Source organism: Oncorhynchus masou, chromosome 2 (assembly GCF_036934945.1).
Source record: "Oncorhynchus masou masou isolate Uvic2021 chromosome 2, UVic_Omas_1.1, whole genome shotgun sequence".
NCBI classification, from domain to species: domain Eukaryota; kingdom Metazoa; phylum Chordata; class Actinopteri; order Salmoniformes; family Salmonidae; genus Oncorhynchus; species Oncorhynchus masou.
In genome coordinates this window covers 24,866,794-24,872,639 of record NC_088213.1, presented here as the reverse complement: position 1 = coordinate 24,872,639, position 5,846 = coordinate 24,866,794, and the positions used below count along the sequence as shown (strand labels likewise).

Below are 5,846 nucleotides of genomic sequence, written 5' to 3'. Positions count from 1 at the left end.
ATGTCAATGTAACTAATATGATGATATGATGATGAAGGTATGAAGTGCACTGTAACTGCCAGATCTTTTTTTGTTCTTTTATTTGACTTTATTTGTACTTTCTTTGTGTTCCTACAATAAAAACAAAGTATAACAACAACAAAAAAGAAGTGTGGGGTGACCGAGGAAGATATCTGCATGGGGTTCCTCGTCCGTAGTAAAGACCTCTCCTCTTCCACTAACTGCAACCAATTCGAGTTCCTGCACATTACCATGCAGTGCTTCTTTGCTGCTCTCTACATTGTCCTGAACAATAACTCGGACCGCTTCACCATCCCCAAGCTCTTTCAGCCCCAGGACAGGCAGCAAGCCTGGCTTTCACAGAGCGTGTCTGGGGCACTGCTTGACCCAACAAGAATGGGCCTTGAAGGAGGCCAATACGGCAGCAGAGACCCCAAAGCTCCAAATAACAGCTACTTTTGTGTCTGGGCTCTTGTCTCAGCACCACCATAGCCTGCTGCTCCTCTCCTGCCCTGGGCCCACTCTGGACAGGAAGTCCAAGCAGGTGGTGACTATCCAAAGTCATGCAGAAGCACTTTAAATCCATCACTCGGCCCGTGGAGGGGGAGAAGAAGAGCATGCACGCCATGCCGAGCTTCGTGTGGCTCATTAAGTGCATCCATGAGATGCTGGATAGCAGGATCGTCAGAGACACTATGGCTAAGCTAGAGGTGGAACACCTGAAGCTGACCTATTGTTATATAGGCCCTGTGGAGTGTACTGCACTGGCCTACTTGCTCCAGCACCTTAGAAACCCTGTGGGGCTTCAGCTAGACTACAACTATGTAGGAGACGTTGGGGTGGAGCAGCTGCTGCCTTGCCTGCATGTCTGCCACTCTGTATAGTAAGTGTATTTATCATGGAAATCACTATGGGATTATTTTAGCATTACCTTGTGCCAGTAACATAATACACAGGACACTAAACTAAGGCCTAATAATACGATTATTTTTTATTTCACTCCCTCAGCCTGAGACACAATAACATATCAGATGAGGGAATCTGCAAATTGATTGAAAAAGGCATCCAGTGTGAGAGCTTTCAGAAGATTGCATGAGTATGGCCAAATCTATTTTCCACTGTCAGGAGACCTATAGCTAGGCTATGGTGGCTGTAAATGTTCTAAGTCAAATATGCATATGTAAAACCTGATGAATAACCTTTATTGATCTTGATTAATATCTCTGAAAGGCTATTCAACAACAAGCTAACTGATGCCTGCACAGAGTGCTTCGCTCCTGAATTTTCTCTCTCTAAAGTGAGGATATTTTTAAACTCTCAACATATAAGATATTGTACAATGTTACCTCACATAGCAATAGCTAATACAGATATATTATTACAGCATCGTGATAGGCATAAAAACAACTTTGTCATTCTCAGAGAGATAGGGTAGTCTGCTTCCTACCCCAAGAACTGTAGTGACCGATTGAACCTCAGGTCTCTCCGCCAGTAATATGTCCAGACATCCCTGTTATCATTAAAGTACTTCAACATAGGAATAAATCTTACTATCAGATGTATGTTTCATGGATGCCTGGTAGACAATGGTGTTGGCAGTGCAGGAGCATGTGCTCTTGCCCCACTCATCAAGAACAGTACGCTAGAGGAGCTGTGGTGAGTATATTGATAGCACATCCTGAATACTGAAAAAGACTTTGCAGCTACTCACATTCCGCTTTGCCTCAACTGACATTTTGATAGTTGTGGTTGTGCAGTAGATTTGTGGGTGTTACAAAACACATCTTTCACCCTGCTCTCTCATGCCCTCCACAGGTTAACCAAAAACTGCATCACAAGAACAGGTGTGGAGTGTCTAATACTGGCTCTTGAAAGCAACACTCGTGTGAAGGCAGTGTGCTATATTAACATTATGCTTTGATCATTTAGACAGCTACATACTGGCTGAGAAATGTAATTTACAAAGTCTCATGTCCTATACATACAGTATAGTATGCTGTGGTCTCCTATGCCTCCCCCATACCTCCCCATACATGTGAAGATTGGATCTCAAATCATTTAAGAAGGTCTCTAATCCAAAGACTGTAAATTAGAGTTAAGTGAATAATTGTTTTCTTTCTAGGTTGAGAGGTAATGAGCTCAGCCCAGAAGAGGTGGAGGAGATGACACAGCGGGAACCCAGGCTTACATTCTGATGATGCCCAGTCCAGGTCAACTATACTGGAGTATTATTGTTTACAGCCATGAGTATGTCTGGTTGTAATTTATGTAACCTCTTCAGTAGCATTTCCCTTAACATGGTAGTTGTGTTATTTATAGGCTATTATATGTTCTTACGTACATTATGGATCATGTTGGATGTGATGTTCTCTATGATGTAAACAGTGTGGGCAAGCTTGTTTTATCCATTCACAATAAGTAGCAACTTCTGACCTGCTCTGCTACTACAGGCAGTTTGTTTTATCCATTCACAATAAGTAGCAACTTCTGACCTGCTCTGCTACTACAGGCAGCTTGTTTTATCCATTCACAATAAGTAGCAACTTCTGACCTGCTCTGCTACTACAGGCAGCTTGTTTTATCCATTCACAATAAGTAGCAACTTCTGACCTGCTCTGCTACTACAGGCAGTTTGTTTTATCCATTCACAATAAGTAGCAACTTCTGACCTGCTCTGCTACTACAGGCAGCTTGTTTTATCCATTCACAATAAGTAGCAACTTCTGACCTGCTCTGCTACTACAGGCAGCTTGTTTTATCCATTCACAATAAGTAGCAACTTCTGACCTGCTCTGCTACTACAGGCAGCTTGTTTTATCCATTCACAATAAGCAGCAACTTCTGACCTGCTCTGCTACTACAGGCAGCTTGTTTTATCCATTCACAATAAGTAGCAACTTCTGACCTGCTCTGCTACTACAGGCAGCTTGTTTTATCCATTCACAATAAGTAGCAACCTCTGACCTGCTCTGCTACTACATGTAGCTTGTTTGGTAGCATTCTTTTCATATTAGTCATTGTGATAAGTGACACCATGCTGTATGCTAAAGAACTGGTCTTACACTTGTTTTATGTAAGCACCATTGGGTGTGACCCTATTTTTTCTGGCTAATTATCAAATAACAGTCAGGTATTTGAACTGGTACATCAGTATTCTTATGTACCCTACCCTATTGTACACTGACTGACTGGAAGTGCCAGTATGTTTGATAACATGGGTTGATTCAGTGGTAACATGACTGTTTTTATCAGTGAATCACTAACAGTGATTACATTAGTCCTATTGTGTCAGTGCTCTATGGTGGGGATAGAACGGCTTGTTACATTATGTCACCTTGCCTACAGAGAAATGTTAATGTAGGCTATTACATTTTAAAGATGCACTATGCAGATATCTCTCTGCCATTTGCTGGTTGCTATAATTCTAATAGTTTGCTTAATTTCAGTTTGTGGCAACAAGCAAGTGTAATGTAAAGAATCCCAAAAAGTTACATATTGCAGCTTTAATTTGAAGTAAAACAGCAATTCAGTGTACAATTAATTAAATATAATTTCTCCAAAATATAATATGAAGAATTCACATGCTGCTTTTATCAATATTTGCACATCCTTCTGCATTCATAACAAGAAATTTGCATGTCAACACACACACATGCCTGGTTTGAATGACATTACTCTGTGTACACTGTACAAGTCACAATATAGTGGATCCCAGACCTGTCAACAGCACTGTTAATGTGGGAGGCAATCAATTATGAACATAAAAACCCTGGACTGCTGATGGTTTGTATTGGCCATTGTATTGGCTTTGAAGCCACTGGTCGGCCATATTGGCACTCCCCAGTAGGAGCAGTCCGCCATAGGAATATGGAATTCTACAGTATTTCAATTAAACTTTGCATATATTTAAGTATTTTGTTGTTGTAGTGGTGACAGTATTATTAGTAATCTCTAAGGTGATACTTTAAAGAAAATGTTTTCATATTTTTATTTATTTTTGTGTTTAGCTCACAATATAATTTAAACCTATGTATGAAGGTGATTGTAATAGAATAAATTTGGCAAAAATGGATGTAGATCCCAATTGCGGGGGAGTACCAAGATTAGGCCAAGATTTTTTTATTATTATTTTTTTGCTTGCAGATAAACCAGTATACATACAAGAAGTATACAAACAGACAATGATAACATATGCTCGGGGGTACAACAAATGACAGATTATACAAAGACCTTAAAAGATGCACACATATTGATTGTTTTAACAGCTTTTTTATTAGAAGAGTGTAGAATGGTCTTAATGTACTGCTCGAATACCTTATAGAAAACATGGAAGAGGGTTTTTTTATTAGTGAATTTACATTTATGAAAATGACATTTTGCCATTAGCACAATTAGATTTATGAGATAAAATTGTTTTTCATTATCCTTATTATAGTTAATGAAACTGAGCAGCATATTCTCCCATAAAAAACAACATCATCAAGACTATTAACAGTTATAAAACTATGAATAACTTTCCATCATTTCTTTACATATAGACAATGCCAAAATAAATGCAAAAATGTTTCTGGATGCTCAACACAAAAAGTACAGTTAATGTTAATAATGTCGTTTTTTGAGTTTCTTCAGGTAATGATTCGCAGGGTAATACTTATGGATTATTCTGAAAGAGACCTCTTTGACCTTGTTAACAAGCAGGTATTTGTGTGGTAATAACCAGACTTTTTTCCAACAGATATTATTGACAAATGTATTCCAGTAAATTGTGACAAGGAATGGATACAATATCCCTTTGAAATAAAGCACGTATAGATCTGTTGTTCCGAGGGAGTAAGCAGAAACAAATGTTTCCTATTGGAGAGTCAACTGGATTAAGTGAGGGTAGGTCAAGAAGGTAAGGTCTGGTTACACCTCTAAACAACATGATAGTTCCAGATGGAATAGCATCAAAGACTATGGTGAACTCTAGGTGTAACATGGATATTGTAACAAGATAAAAATTGAGTAACAATCCTGCATCAAAAAGTTGACTCACCAGCAGGATATGATTATTAAACCAGTTCTAAAAGAATGAAGACTTGTTTCTATACGAAATATCCTTATCGTTCCAAATGGAATACCTATGAGGAGAAGACGTGTTAATATAATAACGACCACGCTAAGAATACTTGTCTATGAAAAGCAGATAATTTTGTAGGAATCTTATCAATGTTCTACTTACAAGGTAACTTAAAATTGAGGCCACCAAAACGGGAAAAGTTATAATGAGAGATGAAATTTCAAATTGAAATTGGATTCTTTAAGAAATGTTTAGCACAATGTATCTTACAATGTCTTACAATGTATCTCACAATGTATCTTAATGTTACTTTTTTCTTGACTGGAATATTGCATATAGAGGATATCACTTTAAGATCAGGCCAAGATGGAGGCACAGTGGCTTCAACACAGCGCCCCCTATCAGTAATCTAGTGTACAGGGTCTGCCAGGGCTATCACTAGTTCCCACAGCCACAACGTCAAATGGGCAATTTCGTAAAAATTCACGAAAACAAAAATGTGCCTTTTGGTTTTCATTTTCGGTTAGGCATACGGTTAGGGTTATGGCTAGATTAATATTCACTTTTTAAGAAGATACATTGTAGAAATATGTGGGCTTTAAGACTTTGTGGCTGTGGTAACTAGGGAAGACCGTCTGCCAGAGAGACGAGCACGGGTTTGAAAATGCTAGTAGAGAACCCCTCATTCGCAGATTCTTCAATACCCGTCAACCAAACTCGTGGGAAAACCCCGGGGGGTGGGACTTAATGACTAACCTGAAGCCCAGCCAATTGGCACTTGTGATGG

At 39.0% G+C, this 5,846-nt stretch overlaps 1 pseudogene; it reads left to right on the top strand.

Moving 5' to 3' along the window:
* Window positions 1-2,195, top strand: LOC135552791 (nucleotide-binding oligomerization domain-containing protein 2-like; annotated as a pseudogene).
* The last annotated feature ends 3,651 nt before the right edge of the window (window positions 2,196-5,846 follow it).